Here is a 22553-nt window from a genome sequence, read left to right on the forward strand (position 1 = left end):
TAGCTTTTCTTCTCTGGTGGAACCAAAAACAAAACCTCTTCACCAATGTAACATATATCCTGGTTTACATTCTGAGGTCAACACAACTTTAAAGTATACAGGCTGATTTAATTCAGTAGTTTTTTTCCTATTATCCAATGTCTCTCTGCAGCTGTTGTTCCTTTCTCATTAGCATTTAGAAAATTTAAAGTTAATACAGCATTATGTAATCTATCTCTGTGGGTCTTTATTACCCCTTTCTGTTTGTTAGGCATATCTTTTAGAATTCAACTAGATAGTTCTATAACTGCTTGCTCTGTAGGACTATGGGGTACACCAGTAATATGTTTTATGTTTTAATGTGCAAAAAAACTGTTTCATTTTACTAGAGACATATGTTGGAGCATTGTCAGTCTTAATTTGTGCAGGTATCGTCATGATGGCCATAACTTCTAACAAATATGTAATTACAGAATCAGCCTCTTCAGAATTTAAAGCATTTGCCCATTGAAATCCTGAATATGTATCTATGGTATGGTGTACATATTTTAATTTTCCAAACTCTGTAAAATGAAACATATCCATCTGTCAAATTTCATTTCTTTGAGTACCCTTTGGGTTACTACTTGCAGGTAGTGAAGTTGGGTTATACAAAGAACAAGTAGAACATTTTCTTTTAATTCCCTTGACTTGTTGCCAAGTGATGGAAAAATCCTTTTGCAAATCTATACTATTGGCATGGTGTTTCTTATGAAATTCTGAGGCTTCTAGCATATTTCCTATTAATAGTTGATCAATATCAATTTCACCATTTCCTTATTCTAGAGGGCCTGGCAGACCCAGATGGGATCTAATATGTGTTTTATATATAAGGGATGATTTCTATTTCTGATTATTTCTTGTAATTGAATAAATAACAATATATTGATTGAATAAAGAACAATTCTGTATCATCTGGAATAAGGTCAGCAGCTTCAATATGTAAAACAACTCTTTCTGCATATTGAGGGTCAGTAACTATATTAAGAGGTTCTGGAAAAATCTAATAATATCAGGAGATTAGCCTGTAATTCTGACTTTTGAACATAATCATAAGGGCTTTGAGTCACTTTATTCAAATTTCCTGATTTATAACCTGCCTTTCCTGATTTTTTTTGTATCAATATGGGCTCCAGAAATTGGTGTTCCCTCTACAATGTGAGGAAGGATCCAGTTAATTCTCTTTATAAACTGAATTCTATTACTTTGGGGATATTTGTTGTTAATCTCTCCCAAAAAATTACTGCAAGCTCTTTGCCAATGTACATTTTCTGCCTACAAAGAGGAAATTTTATCATTAGTAGGAGGTACTACAATTTCTTCTGAGTCTATTCCTGCTAATTGATGAAGTGTCAATTTTCCTTTTATAATCAACTCAGAAACCTTTTCAACAAAGTTCTTTAATTTTCTACTTTTTGTATGTAAAAATATCCATTATAAGATATTATCTTCTCTCTCCATTAAAATTCCTGTAAGGGAAGGTGTAGAAGGTTAAAATAGCCAGAATGATCCACATGTGCATCCTGTAATTTCCTTTTTTACCAAAGCCAATTCTCTCTCATCTTCAGCTGATAATTCTCTTGGACTACTTACATCTTTGTCACTTTCAAGGTTTGAAACAAATTATTCAGTTCCTAAGTTGTTAATCAAATTGTGGGTTACAGCAAGTTAATGTCTTTCAGTAATTTTTGAAAGTCATTAAGAGCCTGCAAATGATCTCTCCTGATTTGTACCTTTTGGGGTTGAATGTTTTATAAACCTATTTTGTGTCCTAGATAATTAACAGAATCTGCTCTTTGTATTGTTTTAGGAGAAATTTATAATCCCCAACAAGGTAAATTTTCCTTTATTTCTTCAAACATTTTCTCCAAAGTATCTACATTTGAATCAGCTAGTAAAATATCATCCATATAGTGGTAAATTATAGATTGAGGAAACAAATCATTTCCAATGTTTGTCATACAAAATATTGGGACAGGGTGAGACTGTTTAACATCCCTTTTGGTAGAACCTTTCATTGATATCTCTTAACAGTCTGAGAATTATTATAAGTAGGCACTGTGAAATAAAATTTTTTCTACCCTTTACTTGTAGAAGTATAGTGAAGAACTGGTCTTTTAAATCAATAACTATAATAGACTACCCTTTAGGTAACAGAGAAGGCAGGAGAGTTCTAGGCTGTAAAGAGCCCATTGGCAGCATCACCTTAATGATAGCTCTTGGATCTGTTATCATTCTCCATTTTCTAGATTTTGTTTTAATAACAAATACTTGAGAATTCCAAGGACCTTTCATTTCCTCACTATGTTGAGTATTTAGCTGATCCTATACCAGCTGTTCTAAGACGTATAATTTTTCTAATGTCAAAGGCCATTATTCCATCCAGACAGGTTTGTCAGTCAACCATTTTAAAGGTAGGGCTGTTTGTACATTTGAAAGATTACCAGCTGTTGTGCCCTGTTTTTGTGCAACGTGAATGGTCAGTGGCTGTTCTTTATAATATCTTCTAATATTCTTCCCAGAAACGTACATCAACTTATGGTCTGCTTCTGAGATTGGAGGAATGTTAATCTGAGTATTCCATTGCTATAACAAATCACATCGCCATAAATTCATTGCTATATGAGACCTATATGACTTTAATTTTCCTCTCTCTCCTTCTGGCCCTATATATTTGACCCATCTCATGCTTTGTTTTACCTTAGATAAAATTCCAATCCCCTAAAGCTAACATTTACCTCCTGAAGAGGCCAATTTGGATGCCAAGATTTGGGTGCAAGTATTGTTACATCTACCCCTGTGTCTATAAGACCTTCAATTACAATGTCATTTATTCATATCATTAGCTTTGGTCTTGGATCATTTATAGAAGTCTGCCAAAATATTCCCTTTATGGTTTCTTGCAAAATTTTTGTTTTATCTCCTAAATCTGTTCTATCTTCCAGAGCAGTATGGTTTTTTAATAATAGGCATTAGGTCCTTTCATACTCTGGGGAGGAGTTTGCCTCATGGTGACAGGGAATGACTGAACCAAATTTGACATGGGAGCCTGTGAGAAGCCCCTCAAGGTGTTTCCTTAAGGCAAAGAGTTTCCCTGTCTGTCCCTTGTTGATCTGCATTCATTGGTCCAATATCAGCTTTTGCCATAACTTCTGCATACTCCAGAATGCAGGGGCCTTCCATTTCTTTTATTCCTAGAAAAAATAAAATTGTTTCTAGGAATGCTCTGTCTACAACCCCTTTTTAGGTGACCTTGTTTGCCACAATTAAAACACCTGACATTTTGATATTTCAAGTCTCTGGGAATCATCTCTTCTATCCAAGCATCTTCCATCATTATGAGATTCAATATAGCTGTATCTTGGATCCATTCCTCTATGGGTGCTGATCTTGCCTTTACAGGCCTAGTTACCCTTTTGCATTGTGAATTAGCATTTTCAAAAGCCAAAGATTCAATTATTACTTGTCTAGCTTCTGATTTTGGCATCATTCTATTTACAGCTGAAGTCAGTCTTTGTAAAAAAATCAGTGAAAGTTTCTTTTGGGTCCTGCATAACTCTAGTAAATGACTCTGTTGTCTTTCTGACTTCTTCAATTTTGTCCCAAACTTTCAAAGCTGTTGCATGGCATAGAGCCAGGGTGTATTCATCATATATAGCTTGTCTTTGTACATCCACATGATCATCTTATTCAAGAAGTTGGGAGATTTCAATACCTCTAGCCCTACTTTGTTGTTCAATGGTCCTAGTCTCATCTTTCCACTAAGTCCTCCACTATAATTGAGAACCAGGTTCCAATACTGCTGTAACCAAGTCTTTCCAGTGTTATGGGACAATTCTGTTACTAGTTGACTGTGAATTTAACATCTGCTTCACAAAAGGCATACCATTTGAGACTTATTGCTCACTTCCTTAAATCTTCTCAAATCTATCATTTTCACTGGAGTCCAGTGAGTGCTTCCATAGCCTTGGGGATATCTGTCATTTGACAGTTGTTCCTATATGTAGACTGGATAAACTAAGGTTGGTTGTTTGATAACCTTAGGCTGTTCCTTTCTTATTTTATAATGCAGTGGTGAGGTTCTCCTTTAAACTCCTCTGTCTGGGTCTGAATATCTCTATTATCTGTTTCAATAAGTTTTTCTAAGGCCTGTAATATTTGAATAGTATATTTTTCTAAGGTTTGCATATTATCAGTCAACTTTTTTTGCTCTCTTTTGCAGTAAGTATTTTTTGAGCTTTTATCTTATCTGTCAAAATTATATTAATCTCCTTAGTTATTATTTGTAAAGCTTGCATATTATCACTAGTAACATTTTCTAAGGCTTGTATCTTTTGAATAGTAAATTTTTTGAAGGTTTACATATTATTATTAGTAGCATTTTTGAAAGCCTTCTGTATCTTGACACTCATATTTACCAACTTATTTAGGAATAAAACAAGAATTATCAAGCTGATAATGATTACAACTAACATTATGCAAATCACAACTAAGCTGATTATCTCCACATTTAATTTTTCCATTTTTAAACCATCCAGTGGGTAATCATACAGAGACCTAACTCCCTCCATCATAATATTGTCTCCCATTACATAGGGGAAAAAACTATCCTTTTTTAAAATCTAATTCCCACCTTTAAAAATTCCCAATTGTCTCACCAAGTCTGCTGACGATGATGGGGGAAAGTGAGGAGTAGCACATCTGAGCAGAGAACATAGGTGGTGTTCAGCCTGACTGAGGACAGCTGCTACTGATTATGTGTAGTAGACTAATGAGGGGATCTAGGGAAAGCCCATAACCCACAGAAGAAAAGAAGCTAAACAGCCTGCCATCTGCATGGGGAAACATGCAAAAGCAGCTAACTACTGTGGTGTTTGGAGCACAGGTGCCTGTAGCTTTTGCTGTGTAGATGCTGCAGCAGAAAAGTCCTAGACTTGCTCAACGGGCTTGGGGAAAAACCGGAAAACCTAGCCAGCAGGGCAGTGACTCTGGTAGGAGCCCCCAAGTTCAGCTCCAACTTGTGTCTGTGGCTGCAAAGCCATGGGCAAACTGCTTTTTTGTGAATTCATGCCCCAAAAGTTGGACACCAGATAAAGCATGAACCTAATCAGTCTTATCAATACAAACCAGGAGTCAAATATTGGGGTAATAATCTGAAAGATCAAAAAAAGAGCAGCCACCAGTGACTTCTTACCTCTCTGAATTCTCAGACTGAAAGGGGGCTGAGATCCTGTCTCCACCCACTTTATATTCCTGTCTCCACATCCCAGTTGTGCTGGAATCAAAGTTGTGAGCCTCCCAAGTGCTGGGATCAAAGGTATGAGCCACCACCACTTGGCCTCTATGATTAACTCGTGGCTAGCTCTGCCCTTTGATCTCCCTGCAAGCTTTGTTAGAACACAAACAAATATTACACAGCATTAAATGGAGATGAAAAAAGGTTAAAATTATGATTTCAAATCATGGTAGCTAGCAACTACATTTTGGACACTGGTAGGCTCCAAGGTCTGTCTTTTGCTGCTTATGCCCCAGTGGTTCACCAAAGTCATTCTCATCTTGGGACACACATTTGCACATGCATGTGTGTATGTGTGTGTGTGTGTGTGTGTGTGTGTGTGTGTGTGTGTGTGTGTGTGAACAAGTGTGGTATAATATGAAGTGTGTCTGTGTACATGTGTGTGTGGCATGAATGTGGTATATGTGTGTATAACTGTAAGTATAGTGTATGTGGTGCGCATCTCTATAGTTTGTGTGTATGTGTGACTTGGTATAGGAGGGACTGTATGTGTTATTTGTGTGGTATGTGGTGGTGGTGGTGGTATGTGTGTGTGTGTGTATGCATATACAGGGGTGTATGGTATGTGCATGTGTATTATTTTTGGCATGACATAATTCCCTCCATCTCTTGTTTTCCTAAGCCCTGTATCACTCATGAAGTCTTAGCAATCTAGTGGTCCAAATTCATCTTTGCCTCCCTAAAATAAATTTATCTCAACATCTACCCATTCATTTAAATGTCTTGATTAATATTTAATGTGTTACATGAAAACAAACAGGATGTAAGTTGGGAGATTCTAGTTGTTGCCTATATCTGTCCTTCCCACTCTGAGGTGGTAGTCTTTTTTTGTCACTGCATCTCAAGGGACATTTGATAAATTTGGTCCATATATGAGCCTACACAGGCCATTCTCATTCAAACTACTGCATTCTACTCCCTGGTCTCCATAGACTTGTAGTAATATCATACTAATGCAAAAATGAATTCCATCCAACTTCAAAAGTCCTCATAGTCTATCACAGTCTGAATAATGTTTAAAAGTCCAAAGTTCAAAGTCTCTTCTGAAATTCATGCAACTTTTTAACTGTAATCCCCTATAAAATCAATATCAAAAAGCAGATCACATACTTCCAACATATAATGGCACAGGATATACATTACCATTCCCAGATGTAAAGAAGGGAGCAGAGTGGGGAAATACTGAAACAAAGCAAGACCAAAAACCAGCTGGTCAAACTCCAAATTCTGCATCCCCATATCTGATGTCAAAGCATTCTTCAGATCTCCAATTACTTTCAGATTTGTTGACTGAAACATACTTCTCTCTCTTGGGCTGGTTCCACTACTTGTTAGCAGCTTTCCTCAGGAGGTATCCCACAACTCTTGCATCTCCAACATCTTGGGGTCACCAATGCAATCCAGACTTTATCTTCACAGCTTCATGAAATGGCCTCCCTGGGTTGTAGCTTGAGAGTTTTCTCTCCGGGTCCACCAAGCCCCAGCAGTCTGACAGCTCACTTATAAAATAAACACATAGACGCTTATATTATTTACAAACTGTATGGTCGTGGCAGGCTTCTTATGGCCTGTTGTTATATCTTAAATTAACCCATTTCTATAAATCTATACTTTGCCACATGGCTCGTGGTTTACCGGCATCTTCACATGCTGCTTGTCATGGCTGCGGCTGGCAGTGTCTCCCTCACTCAGTCTTCCTGTTCCCTCAATTCTCCTCTATGTTAGTCCTGCCTATACTTCCTGTCTGGCTACTAGCCAATCAGTGTTTATTTATACAGAGCGATATCCACAGCATTGGGTCTCCATGCAGTGACATTCCTGACACATGCCTAGCCTCAGCAGCTTACCTTAGTTGCTGATGGAGATTCCTTAATGCTTTTCTTCTGTGATTCTAAAGCCAGAACCAGGTGCCCAAAGCTGTCAAGTTCCACTCCTTGATGACACTGGAACTTAGGCCCCTTGTTCAATTACATTTGCATCAGCTTTTTTAATGGTTTCCTCACTTTTCTTTAATTCATTTTTACAAGTTAGAAGCTTAGCTAGTGGGGGTCTCTTTATCATAAATTTATCATAAATCTTTTCTTTAAACTTTTTATCACTTCGAGCACTGAACTTAGTTAGCTCCATTACACTTCCTGCTGCTCCTTTTCTCCTCATACTCTACATTTTGTATGTTTCCTGTCTCAGCTTACTCCTTTTCATTATAGATTTGCATAAGAATGGCCATTAATAATCACAAAATGCTGTCAATACTAGGCTGTCTTGAAATTTCCTCTGCCAATGCCATTAATGCAAAAGCTTCAAAATCACCTCAGGTAGATTTTTGAATAAGGGCAAAAAAAATACTGCTACATTCTTTGCCAAAATATCACAAAATGGTCTCTAGGCCACTTATTAATATTCTTTCCCTTTGAAACTTCTTAAGCTGGGCCCCCAAAATTTAAATAACCCTCAGCACTATGTTCCATGTTCCTACCAAGATGGTCCATTAAGTCTGACTTAAAGCATCCAATGACTTTTTTAGTACAAAGTCCCAAAGTCTTCTATATTCTTCCAACAAACAGCATGGTCAGGCCTGTCATAGCAATACCCCACTCCTGGTACCAATTTTTTTCTTAGTTATTATTCTATTGCTGTGAAGGGACACCATGACCATAACAATGCTTATAAAAGAAAACATTTAATTGGAACTTGCTTACAGTTTCAGAAGTTTTGTTCATTATTATCCTGGCAGGAAGCATGGCAGCATGTATGCAGACATGGTGCTGGAGAAGTGGCTAAGAGTTCTGTATATAGGTTTGCAGGCAGCAGGAAGAGAGTGATACTGGGCTTAGCATAGACTTTTGAAACCTCAAAGCCTACCTCCAGTGAGGTATACACTTCCACCAACAAGACCATATCTACTCCAACAAGGCCACACCTCATAATCCTTCTCAAGTAGTGATGCTGCATGATGACCAAGCATTCAAATATATGAGCCTATCAGGGACATTCTTATTCAAACTGCTACACAAGGCTATCACTTAATTGCAATGTTCTGTAAAATCAAAATCCAAATTATACACTTCTAATATTCAATGGCAGAGTACAGATTCTCATTCCAAAATGGAGGAATGGTGGCCTTGCAAGGAAATATTGGACCAAAGCAAGACCAAAACCCACAAGACAAACACCACACCCTTCAGCTCCATAGCAAACATCTTGAGACCATCTGTTCTGAGAGACTTAGGAGGTCCTGCTCTTTAGTTCTTCCACCTGTCCTTTGGCCAGGTTCCACTCCAAACATACAGCTTTCTCCAGTGGACATCTCATGGCTTTGCCCCCTCCAACATCCTGGATCTCCATGTGACTTATACTTTACCTCACAGCTTCATGGTGATTTCTCAGGGCCTCCTTGCAGAGATTCCAACCTTGCTTCACATTGCTTGGCCTAGCAGCTCTCTGCAATTGTGGCACAAGATTCCATGACCCCCTCAATCTGGCATGTTTAATGTCTGAAAAATCAATACCATGTGGATGATACTGTCAAGCCCTGTTTCCACTTCAGGGTTGAGCCTGGGCTCCTAGGAACAATAGTCACAACAACCCCTCTTCACTGACATTAGGGAACTAGGCAGCTGCTTCCAGAAGCCCTATGGTTTTCTAACACATGCCCTTTCCTTTCAAATTGGTTTCCATTTTCACAAGCTGGAAGCTTTGATGGATGTATCCCTGTATTGGGAGACTTTCTTACTGTTCCAATGCAAAGAAGGAGGTTTCTCCTTAGTAGCACTAATCTCTTTAACAGTTACAGTTTCATTTGCCAAACAAATTCAATCATTACTCACTCAAGATTTTGCAGTGTGAATAGAAATTCAGTCAGATGCTTTGCTGGAATATAATCTGAATAGACTTTAGCCAAATTGAGTCCTTGTTCCTCAGGAACCCATTTTCCAAAGTCTGAATTTCAATCTGCATTCTTGTCTTCTAAGCTCCCATCAGAATGGCCCAGTTGGTTTCCAGTGTGTCAGGGCCAAAAAGTTTACAGCCCAAGCTTCCAAATTCTTCCACATTGCTCTTACAAAATAGTTCCAAAGGCCCCAGAACCATGTTTAGGTTGACCACAGCAACTGCTACACTTCTCATCACCAACATCTGTGATAGTTTCTTTGTGTTGTTATGATAAAATACCCTAACAAAGAAACTTAAAGGTTTCTTTGGGCTTATAATTTCTGAAGGATAGAGGCCATGATGGTAGGGCAGGTAGGGTGGCAAAAGCAGGAAGATGGTTGGTCATAGTACATATGAACTCAGAAAGCCTGCATCAAACAGGAAGTGGCATCTCACTCTAAGCCTCAAGGCCTGACCCAGTGACCCTCCCCTCCCTTGAGTTTCTGCCTCCTAAATTATACAACCTTCCTCAAAGTATCACTAGGTATGGATCACATGTTCAAACACATAAGTCTATGACAGACTTCTCACAATCAAACCACAAAAATAACAATAAATGATTATTGAAACTAAGTGTAAATAATTCCTGAAGGCTGCTATTTAAATTAAATCAAAATATATTGTTTTAAAAAACACATAAATTTCTCTTCCAAAGCAATTTTCTTTCAAGAGTTTATTTTCACTTTATGACTTTGAAATTTAAAATGTAGACTTCTGTTGTGGGAATTTGATCTGTTCAGCCAATAGCATTGGGGTAACAAGCCCTAGGGTGTGGTCTTGTCTGTGTACATAACCACTTAAGAACTGAGGAGAGGGGCCACGCTCTCTCTCTTGGATGACCAGAGCAGAAGCAAGTGGAAGCCTGTATTGTGGTTGGTTCTCATCACCCTTTGGCAGAATGGCAGGACAGCTGGATCAGTAGTGGTGTCTACTTTATTTTGTACTTGTGAGTGTATGATCCCCATTTCATCCCTTAATAAGTAAGTCTTCTTCCCAGACATCCATGGACTTCTCACTATAGACTCTTTCTCAGAGGCAGTCCGTAAATCAGATGGTATAATGAGCTTTTAAATGAGGGTGGTAGTCATAGATATTTTATTTTTATAATTGATTTTTTACAAGCAGTATTTATTTTCAACAATTTAAATAATGACTTCATGGAGACACAGTTATATACAATTTAAAATTTTTACATTTATCCCCCCTCTCCTTTCTATGTGTTAATGAATTTACATATATTATGTCATATATGTAAATATCAAAGAACAAGTTTCAGGAGTGAGTTCTCTCCTACCATGTGAGCTCTATGATGAAATTCAGGTCATGAGACTTGTCAGCAAACACCTTTACCCACTTTATATCAGAGGATTCAAGTCAATAGTTTGTAAGATTCACAGTTGGGGACCTATCATCCCATCTAATTTCAGAAAGATTTGGGTACCCTAGAATGATAATGTCTTAGGGAGAGATTCTATTGGTATGAAGATATACCATGAGCACAGTAACACTTAAAAGGAAAAACTGGATAGGAGCTGGCTTACAGTTCAGAGGTTTAGTCCATTGACATCATAGCAGAATGCATGGTGACTTGTAGGCAAACATGGTGCTGGAGAGGTAGCTGTAAGTTCTACATCAAATTTTCAGGCAGCAGGAAGAGAGTGACATTGGGCTCAGCTTGAGTATCTGAAACCTCAAAGCCCATCCCCAGTGACACACTTCCTCCAAAAAAGTCATACCTAATGGTATCATTCCCTATGAGCCTGTAAGGGGGCATTTTAATTCATGGATCAGAGATTCCATACCAGTTATTAGGCTTTCCTTTTTCTACTCTTCTCTTGGACTCTGGCAACTACTCCAACACTTTCTGTCTTTACAGACTTGCCTATTAAACATTTACACAAATAGAAGTTCACAATATGTACTATTTGCTGTCTGGCTTCTTTCACTTGATATAATGCTTTTAAGGCTCATCTGTTCACAGCATGTTTCAGAACTTCATTTCTTTTTATGACTAATTGATATCCCCAACTTGTTCATTAATTTGTCATAGCAATGAGTATGCACAAGTTTTTATGCAGACATTTGTTTTTAATTGTCTTGAGCATATGCATAGCAGGGAATTTGTTATGTCAAATGTCAAGTCCCTAAGATTTTGATGAGTTCTCAAAACACTCATTTTCAAAATGTCTTGTATTTTTTTGAGATTATAATATAATTACATCATTTTCTCTTCCATTTCCTACCCTCAAACCCTCCCAATACCCCTCCTTGTTCTTTTTCAAATTCAAGCTCTCTTTTTTCATTATTCTTACATACGTATATGTATATTTATATACATATATAATCCCTAAATCCATAAATACAAACAGCTCAGTGTATCATATTACTTATAAGTTGTCTTTGCTAGGAGTTTGGGAGACAGTTTCTCAGTGAAGATTGGAACATGAGGAGAATGCCTGTTCTGAAGCTGATTTTGAATTTTGAGTGACCTGTTGTCCCAATCTGTAATGATGTATACTCTAAGACGTGGTTTTGAAAAAAAAATCAGTGTCATAAGAAGATTCTGATTCTACAAATCAGCTACTTCCTCTTTTCTCCTACATGATGTAATTTTGATGGTCTGGAGAGCACAGGCTTGTAATCAGAGGATGTGATTTGAGCACCTTCACTTACTGTTAGTCATCAGATCTATGATTGAGTTGAAGCCATGCTTCAGTCTCCATGTCTGTAACATGGAGATGATGATCATTGCCTCCTTTCTTCCCCAGTTACTCTACAGCCTGAGACACTGGAGCATGACTCAAGACAGCACTCTTAAAAGGTTTCTGCGTTTAATGCATGAATGTTCATAGAATTTCTCATTTTCTCCCCTTTCTCTGATGGGTGCCATACATGATTCTTGTCCACAATGGTAACAAGAGGATAGATGAAAAGGCCAATAAGATAGGGCAGCAGGTAAAGGCACTTACAAGCAAGGCTAATGATTTGAGTTCAGTCTCAGAATCCATGCTGGGGAAGGAGAAAACTGACTCCCACACATTGTCCTCTGAACTCCATGTGCATATCAAGGCATGTGTGTGCACATTTGTCTGTACACATCTACAATACATACAAATAAATAGGAGCAGGGAACTCACTTGTCCTATACAGACTCCAAATATCTGAACTGCATTCACTGCCATCTTTACTCAGCCACACCACAGATCATAGACTATTTGAGCAAAAATGTCTTGTCTTTTCTAAATTTCTAAAAATCAGTACTGAGAAAGATATGGTCTTGCATGTAAATGAATAGAGACTCTCTTGGCATGGGACAGTAGTAAGTACCAAGCTCTCATAGTGTGATGGTTTGAATAAGAATGGTTCTCATCAGCTCATAGATTTGAATGCTTGGTCACTAGGGAGTGGCACTACTTGAAAGGATTAGAAGGTATGGCCTTATTGGAGGAAGTGTGTCACTAGTGGTGGGCTTCAGGGCTTCAAAAGCTTAAGCCAGGCCCAGTGTCTCTCTCCTCCTGCTGTCTACAGATCCAGATGTAGAACTCTTAGCTACTTCTCCATGTCTGTGTCTGTGCTACCATGCTTTCCTCCATGATGATAATGGACTCACCCTCTGAAACTGTAAGGAAATTCCAACTAAATGCCATGGTCATGATGTCTCTTCACAGCAATAGAACACTGACCAAGATACATAGATATGGCCCAGAGTCACTGTGGGATGGCAAAGGTCTAGTACCCAGAGTCTCTGTGATCCTTCTTACTGATCATCACACAGTACCAGGCACATGTCCCTGTAGATCCAGAGAACCTGTATTTAGTGGATGCATTCCAGAGAAGAGCATTACATATTCATAGCATCTACTACAGATGATCTGACCCAGTTAAAGCTCAAGTCCTTCCTGAGCTGCAGAGTGTATCTCCAGCTAAAATTGTACTGTAGACTGTCCTGAAGGTATAAACCATACCTCACCTGTGCTTAAGTGTCCAGATACCAGCCTACACCCTCAAGGGGAAGAAGGCTGAGTGATGCAGTTCAGAAGATTGTTTAGTCAAGCAGTTGCAAGGCTGCCATAGCCCACAAAAAAAAAGTGAGGATCAGGCCTCAGTGTCATCCTGCTGAGTAGTGGGGCAACGGCCGCATAGATTCTGATATGCAACTCTGATCTGGCCCACTTCACTTGATGTGCTGGTCTTCACTGGGTAACCTTGAAGCCTGACTCTCTGTGAACTACTAAGCAGCATTGCATGTCTCTTGATCGACAGCTTCAGAAGAAGTTACTGACTGTCGCCAGAACCCTCGATCAAGAGGACTCCATCATATCCTTAGAGAGAGAAAACAGGGCCACTAAACTCAGACCAACCTAAAATCTGGAAAAGGTAAGGAAAGTGTTATTTTTATAAGTTACTGGTATGCAATTGCTAATATGATAGAGTTGAAGCATAATTTGCTTTTTCATCCCATGAACGTAGTTAATCTGGAGCTGTATCTGCGCATTTGGTAAAGTTTGTTTTTTTCTCTTGAAATATTTCTAAACCTTTCTTCTAGAACTATTTTCTCAACAGCAGTTGCCTGCCAAAAGCTAATGAGTATGTTTTAATTAGTGGTAGAAAAGTCTTTTAATTTGCAAACACAGATATTCTAAATTATGCCTTATAAAATGGACATGCACTAAACAGATTTTGTGTGTATGGGGATGCTCTGCCGTTGGATTCCTTGATTTTCATATCCGAGGCCTGCAGGCACCATGTAGAAATTACACCTCCGCCTTGGAAGAAATGTGAGTGACAGAGACACTTTCACTTATTTTAGATAAGGGAACCAGCCAAGGAGCCTGCAGAAATGGGCTACTGTCGAATTTCTGCCAAACCCCCAATGTTACCCGCTTGTGCCAAATGTTCCAGACTTTCCCTGTTTCTTCCATGTTAGAGCCCTGTTTAATTTTCTTTTGACTTTCTATGAGAGCATTTCTTGTACAAGTCCCAAGCCCTGGCTAAAAGAAAGTCAGAGGTGATCTCTTGTCAACTCAAAGGAATTGTGCTATCACTCATTCAACTGAGGTGGGGGCAGCTGTTTATTTTCTACAGACTGTTTCCTGATTGTCCTTACTGTCTAAGATTTGTCCAAGCAGGAGGCCCAAGATGTCTACATCTTGAGTCCTAGGATTTATGAGCACGTAGTCCTACATGAGAAAAGGCTCAGGTCAATGGGATGGTTCAGTGGGTAAAGGCACTTGCCACCAAGACCAAAGAGATGAATTTGATAGCCAGGACTCACATGGTATAAGAAGAGAACCAACTCATAAAATTGTCCTCTGACCTCCATACACTTGGTGTGATATGTGAGCACCCACCCACGCACGTACACATGCACACATGCAAAATAAATTAATATAAAAACATAGGAAAAGAATCTTCAGATGTGATAAAATATCTTGAGATATGATGATCTCCCTAGATTGATGGGTTTGCTGAATGCAATCTAAGCTTGATTCAGAGATGGAAGAAGATCCTAATGTAGTTTTGTGAAGCCTGGGACCCAGCCCTGCCAGTTCAGCCTCCAAAGGGGAGAGATAGGTGTGCAGCTTTCATGCAGCAAGCATGTGCTAATTTGTCACAGTGGTCATAGCATACCAGAAGCAGGACGTTTGTTCCTTCTGTGTGCATAGCTAGGCTATTTTCTCAACTTCCTTTCAGCTGGATGTAAACCACAGAACTGATTTCTGGCCTGTGGAATATGGGGGCAGTGAATGCAACACTTCCAGGCTGGGCTAAGCAAATAAATACTCCCTAAAGATCCTGCCTAGTCTTTCTTCTTTTGCTAGACTCAAGAAAAGGTCTCAGCAAAGGCAGACCCAGAACATAGAATGGTGATGGTCCCTCAAATCCAATATGAATCCTCATGGAAGCCTGACACAAAGAAGAGCAAGACTATGAGAGGCAGATGGAGAGCACCTGTGCCCTCTGAATCCACCACAGATCCCCATGGAGCCGACATACAAACAGCATGTACAGTTATAGTGTGTTAAGATGCAGAGACTCTAAGTGTGTTCTCCACTGACTAGTTTGAATCAATAAATCCTAAATGATGTACCATTCATTGAATAAATATTTACTAAATTCCTATGCTACACTAGGCCTTAATGAAACACTCTAGGTTAGTTGGGTTGTCTGGATGAAATCTATAGGTAGCTCTTAGAGGGGAAGGCATGATTTCTGCTCTAGTTTGATTACTAGATATCTTTCTGCCTGCTGTATGAAAACTTCCTGATATTTCTTATTAACACTGGATGATGTTAAAGCCTCTATCCAGATGATAGTGTGTAAGAAACATGGAATGCTGTTAGTAACAAGGTAAATAGTGGACTAGTAATTTACCTGTAGAAATATGAGTAATACATCTGTTAATCAGACAGTGCTGATGTCATAACAGCTTGAGGTCTCAGTATTCCAACACAACAAGCATGTAGGGTACTTTTTGGTCTTCATTCATTTTCCTGCAAAGCTGCCTGTGTGACAAGGCTCTCGTGGTAACCCCCACACATCCACTTCTATCTCGTAGCTTCAAGGTCTCTTGGTGATCATCAGACTTCTCATCACTGACAAAACATCGGATAGAAACAACCTAAGGGTCGGGGATGAGAGGGGGATGGAAGGGGGATTGAGAGGGGATTGGGAGGGGGATAGGAGGGGGATGGGAGGGGGTGGAAGGGGGATTGAGAGGGGATTGGGAGGGGGATGGGAGGGGGATGGGAGGGGGATGGGAGGGGAATTGGGAGGGGGATGGGAAGGGAATGGGAGAGGGATGGGAAGGGGATGGAAGGGGGATGGAAGGGGGATTGAGAGGGGATTGGGAGGGGGATGGGAGGGGGATGGAAGGGGGATTGAGAGGGGATTGGGAGGGGGATGAGAGGGAGATGGAAGGGGAATTGGGAGGGGGATGGGAAAGGGATGGGAGGGGGATGGGAAGGGGATGGGAGGGGGATGGAAGGGGGATTGAGAGGGGATTGGGAGGGGGATGGGAGGGGGTATTTATTTTTGCTCCTGGTTTCAGAGATTTCAGTCCTAGTCTTTAGCTCCATTGCCTCTGAGCCAATGAGGAATTTCATGGCAGTGGAAATCTGTTGCAGAGACTGTTCACCTAATGGCATACATGAAGAAGACAGACAGACAGACAGACACAGAAAGACACACACACAGAAGAGGGGGCAAGATGCATGCCCCTAGTGAGGCCACAGGGCAGGGTAGAGAATGAGATCTGCAGAACATAAGAAAAATGCTACCACTGTGGAACGTACATGTGAGAAGCAAGTTCAGGCACAGAGGCTCTCCAGAGCATGCCGAACAACCTGCAGCTCATGTTATAGAACCAAAAGCACACACACCCTTACAGGGAATTCAAGATGTTAAGGAGACAAGACTCATGAATGTACATGTAACATGTGGACTTTGCACAGAGAAGCACACTCTGTGAACATGAATTTAAAAAGCCTATGCTAAAGTAAAATAAAAGTCCCAACTCTCGAGAAACTAAGAGGTGTTGTTCTTTGACCTTCATATATGTGCCATGGCTTGTGAGCTCACAAACACAGAGACACACAGACTTTAAAAAAAAACTATCTTAAACCCCAACTCTTTTTTTTTTTTTGAGACAGGGTTTCTCTGTGTAGTTTTTGGTGCCTGTCCTGGATCTTGCTCTGTAGCCCAGGCTGACCTCAAACTCACAGAGATCCACCTGGCTCTGCCTCCCGAGTGCTGGGATTAAAGATGTGTGCCACCACTGCCCGGCTAACCCCAACTCTTAAAGCAGTGGGGTGAGCTGCTGAAGTACTGAGATTTTGCTCAGGCCCAACGCCTCCTTAGAAGTTTGTCTTGTACTAAACTGTCCCTTCCTGGAAGTAAATCTGAAGCAGGACAAAAAGGCAGGGAAGTGTGGGGACACAGAAAGGCGAAGGGCCCTGGCATCAGCTAAGAAACAAGAATTCCAGCAGCCATCAGCAGTTCCCTTTGTAGAGATGATATACTATTCCTTTAATACGAATGCAGAATACTAAGCACACACAACCTTACACTTTCCCCTGATGTACCGCTGCAAGTTTCTGGACATTTCAAAAGCAAGACCATCAGATTTTGTTTACAGTAAAAGCCTCTTAACTCCTCCTGCAGCTCTGGTGACCTAGGTTTTTACCTCTTCTGCTGCTGTGCTATCTAGATGCACCTCAGGAACCAGCCTATGATTTCATTCACGTTCCTTAGCAAACCTTTGAGGGTAGATTGTCAGAAACCACCAAAACCACACCCGTGGATATTGAAAAAACAATTAAGCATGACTTTTTGTTGAGGAATTCACATCTACATGGGTGTGTCTCAACTTTTCCCTGAGAGACACCCTATCAATCCTTGTGCTTAAATCCGTATTAAAGGATTTTTAAAAAGAATTCTAGGTCTGCTTATTTTGACATTTCTTTTCTTCAGTGAAGCCAAGAACGCTGGCTTTGCTTAAGTGGAGGTCTCCGGAAAGAACGCCTCAGGCTGCTGTGGGATGTGGCGTGGTACTATAACTCCAGTTTTTGCCCTGCTGACACCGATATCACTTTTCTTAATAAATTCTATTGCTTTTCTTGCTACAATCTATATGTCTTTGTCCAATTCTCTATTTCAGGACACAAAAACCATAATCTTTCTGTAACTCCAAAGTCCGTGATACCTGACCCCAGCTAAGTCCCACCTCCTCTAACTCCCTTAACTTCCTAAAACAGCATGGTCAGCTGGGGACCACTCACATAATAGGAGATGGTGTTTCATAGCCATAGTGCCTGGATCATCCTGTAAAGAGTTGGAATGAGGAAGTGGAAGGAAAGATCACAGAGATACATCCCATGAGAACCAAAGATGGCTCATATAGTCACACACAGCATCTAGCCTCTAAGAGATGCTCTAAATACAAGTGCTTCTGGGAGTGTAGCTCCTAGGTAGACATTTGATACTGTAGAAAGAGAATACAGTGTGGGTGGTCTCTGACACACCTGTGCGTGATCAGCAAGCATACACTTCATTGGATTTTGTCATGGGATCTCAGAGTAACTCCTTGAGATGTTTAACACCATTTCCTTGACTTTATAGATGAGAAAAATTAATCTCAGAAAAAATGACCAATGTTGTTGTGGAATATTACTTTAATGATGCAAAGATTTGTTACATTTGTTTATGTTGTGAAATATTACTTTAGCTGTGTAAAGGTGTGTTGCATTTGTTTATGCTACATTTGTTTTACTATGTAAAGATGTGCTATATTTGCTTATGCTGCATTTGTTTAATTATGTAAAGATGTGTTACTGTTTTACCTTGCCTGTATAAGGCACCTAATTGGTCTAATAAAAAGCTGAACAGCTGATAGCTAGGCAGTAGAGGGATAGGCAGGGCTGGTTGGCAGACAGAATAAGTAGGAGAGAGAGAAGAAGAGAATGGGAGAGAAGAGAGAACAAGGAAGAAAGGGAGAGAGATGCCCCGGGCCAGCCAGGTAACCGCCAGCCAGCCAGACAGACACAGAGTAGGACATACAGAATAAAGAAAAGTAAAAATCCCTGAGGCAAAATGTAGATGAAGAGAAACAGGTTACTTTAAGTTACAGAGCTAGTGGGACAAGCATTAGATAAGGATGCACATTCATAACTAATAATAAGTCTCTGTGTCATGATTTGGGAGCTGGTTGGTGGCCCAAGAGAAAGCCTGCTACACAAGGTCACACAGACATTCTGGAGACATAACCATCTGTAGTGGGTAGCTGTTCCAGCTTTGACCTGGAAGTAGTACCCCTAGTGAGGCTTTCTGTATCTGCCACGCCTACCTATGACCTGCCCCTGGGGCGGGGCTGAGATGGGAGACCTTAAGACCCAAGATCCAGATGTGCTGGCTCTCTTGGTTCCTGGTGATCCTGGATGCTGGATGACAGACCGAGCAGAGTTCTCCAGATAACCCAGCTGGATTTCATCCCACCTCTCCCAGATCCTGTAACCAGCTCCTTTACTGGCTGTAAGTTACCCCAAAATGAACCTCCTTTTTAACTACATGGAGTTGCCTTAATAAATCCTTACAATAGCCATTCTTAATGTTTTGTGCCCACCACAACTCCCTTCCAACAGAGGTAGAAGCTCCCACCCACAGAATCTTGTCCTTGGAATTGTCCAGAAGGATCTGCCAAAATTGCTTTAGGATACCTCACACTGATGTGAGAATTGTCCCGATGTTACCTTTGTGGGTGCTGATTGTGTATACATATTTGTGTTCATGCTTGTGTGTCTTCCTCAGTTGCTCTTACTTTTTGAGAGAGTCTTGCACTGAATGTGGAGCCCACAGATTAAGCTACATTGTCTGACCAATGAATTCCAGACATGTGCCACCATATTCGGATTTTTTGTTGTTGTTATTGTTGTTTGTTTGTTTGTTTGTTTTTTACATGTACTCTGGAGATTCAGACTTAGCTCCACATGCTTTGGCAGCAAGCATTTACCAACTGAGCTCCCTCCAGAAAGGCAGGCATGGGGAAAGAGGTGGGGAGAGGAAGGAAGAATGGATCACCCATTGTTTCATTGTGTGTTTTTGCATATGTTTTTCTGAGGTCTATGTGTGTGGGGGGGGATGTTTACACACGAGTGTGCATGTTGGTGTGGAGGCTAGAGCAAACCTCTAGCACCATCACCTGCATTTGCTCGGGAGGCCATCTCTCACTAGCCTCAAACTTGCCAAATAATGTAGGCAGGCTGGCCCCAAGCTTCAGGGATCATCTTGCTACTGTCCTAGCTCTGGGAATCAAGTCTGTACCATCCTGCCTGGCTTTTTATATGGGTTCTGAGGATCATATTTGTTTCATTGACTTATTCATCTCCCCATTCCCCAGTCACAACTGTTACATAGTTTATCTCTAAAGAGATTAGAAAGTTATTTTACAACTTTCTCAATTGTGAATACATCTAATTACTTTTTCAGTTCTCATAATTTAGCAAATTCTTCTAATGTCTTCACTTGGATAGGATAATGCCAAGGCTGTAAATTACTATGTAGATTTTTGTCAAGGAAGCATTGTGATTTGAATGTGAAATGTCCTTTATGGTTTCATGTGTTTGAATAATTGGCCCACTGCCAGGTGGTACCATTTTGGAAGGCTGTAGAACCCTTAGGAGGTAGAGTCTCATGAGAGGGAGGGGGTCACAGAAGTTACTGATTGCTCCCTCTGCTTCCTGACTATGGACACAATATGAGCAGATGTTTCACGGTGCTGCTGCCATGCTCCTCCCCTCCATGATGGATGGTGTCTTCTCAACTATGAGCCAAAATAAACCCTCTCTCTTCTTCCTGAAGTTGCCTCTTACCGGCTATTTAGTCAAAGCAATTAAAAATTAACAAATATACCCACAAACGTTTTTTACTACTTCTAGATATGTGATGTCTCTTGTGGGGGCCCCTGGTGCCTCAGACAGGTCTGCACTGCCCCTGCCCTTCTTCTCTTCCACATCCCATGAAACCCGACCACAGGTATCCATGGGTACATCTCCTTCAGACACTTCTCTCTATAGAAAGGCAGAATCCTGATGCTTGGTTTTTGTAGCAGATACAAGAGGCTAATATCAGTAAGGATTGGCAGATAAAGCTGGAAGCCCCAAGGCCACCTGTAGCCTCCAGGAGCAAACAGCTTCAGTTTCTGCTTCCCACCTTATATGCAGAAAGAAGTGTGCCAAGCCTTGGGATGGATCCATGGCAGAGCAGTGCCAAAAACCTAAGCCTGATTAGCATCAAGGCATCAAGTAGTGTTGGAACAATTCACCTCAACACCTTTGCCATTAGAAACAGAGATGATGATAATGCCACCATTATGAAGCTTGGGGCTATGGACGGGATGAAGTGCAGATAAGTTAGTGAAGAGGATGACTGGTCCAAGGCAAGAAGTGAAGGTCGGTGCTTGGATGACACATCTCTGCCCATTCCACATCTGTCCCAAGACTCCAACTCATATTTAGCATATTCACACAGTCTGTAAGTCTACACAGAAGTCCAGTAGATACTTCAGAGACATATCAAAATTAAAATGATCCCCTGAGAACTTCCTCTTGGCATTTCTACTTTATTGAGTGGTACCACGTTCCCCCAGTACACAGCCCTAATCATGCCTGAGCAGTGCTGTCATCACAGATGGAATATACCACCATGTGTGCTGTGCTTGGGAAGTCAAAATTTCATCCACAAAAACTCGTTATTTTAGTTAAATCTCACTTTCCCTGCATTGCAGCATGCTAACAGGAGGCAGAATGAACAGACTGTGTTTCCTTACCCAACTGACTTATCCAAGGTCTGACTCACTCACAGAAACACATGGTGTGGGGTGTCCTGCACTTTGTAAACAATTCACGTGCGTGTCCCCCACCTAGCACTCCCTACCAACTTGATGGAATTTCCCTACTAAAAATATCCACATGAGAAACTTTTAGAAACAATATTTCAAATGATTTTGATGCTCTAAAACCATTTTAAAAGAATGTTTGCCAATGAATATCTCATCTTATCTTCACATAATTCCTTGAGGTTGGTAAGGCACTATAGGTGTCCAAATTCTTTGATAGCAATTAAAAACTGATTAATAAGGATAGTCATGATGATGACATTTGCTGACCACTTTCCAAACTCAAGATACTGTTCTAATGACATACAATTGTTAATTCTTTAATTTTCCCAGTTTATAAGGGTGGTCACTAGATGAAAACACCACCTAATTGGTGAAGTGTTGAGCCATCTGAATTGTTCATACTGGCTGTAGTGCATTGAGTAGATTTTCAAAGATGGTGGCTGAGCCTTCATTCCCAGCTCTTCTGAGCAAAATCATTTTTGGAGATATGATCACCACAGATGTGACTAGGTGAAAGAGCACCACAGGTGTGACTAGGCGAAGGAGCACCACAGGTGTGACTAGGTGAAGGAGCACCACAGGTGTGACTAGGTGAAGGAACACCACAGGTGTGACTAGGTGAAGGAGCACCACAGGTGTGACTAGGTGAAGGAGCACCACAGGTGTGACTAGGTGAAGGAGCACCACAGGTGTGACTAGGTGAAGGAACACCACAGGTGTGACTAGGTGAAGGAGCAGCACAGGTGTGACTAGGTGAAGGAGCACCACAGGTGTGACTAGGTGAAGGAACACCACAGGTGTGACTAGGTAAAGGAGCACCACAGGTGTGACTAGGTGAAGGAGCACCACAGGTGTGACTAGGTGAAGGAACACCACAAGTGTGACTTGATGATGGAGCACCACAGGTGTGACTAG

The sequence above is a fragment of the Peromyscus californicus genome, unplaced genomic scaffold (assembly GCF_007827085.1).
Source record: "Peromyscus californicus insignis strain IS unplaced genomic scaffold, ASM782708v3 Scaffold_12__1_contigs__length_115047231, whole genome shotgun sequence".
In the NCBI taxonomy this organism is placed as follows: domain Eukaryota; kingdom Metazoa; phylum Chordata; class Mammalia; order Rodentia; family Cricetidae; genus Peromyscus; species Peromyscus californicus.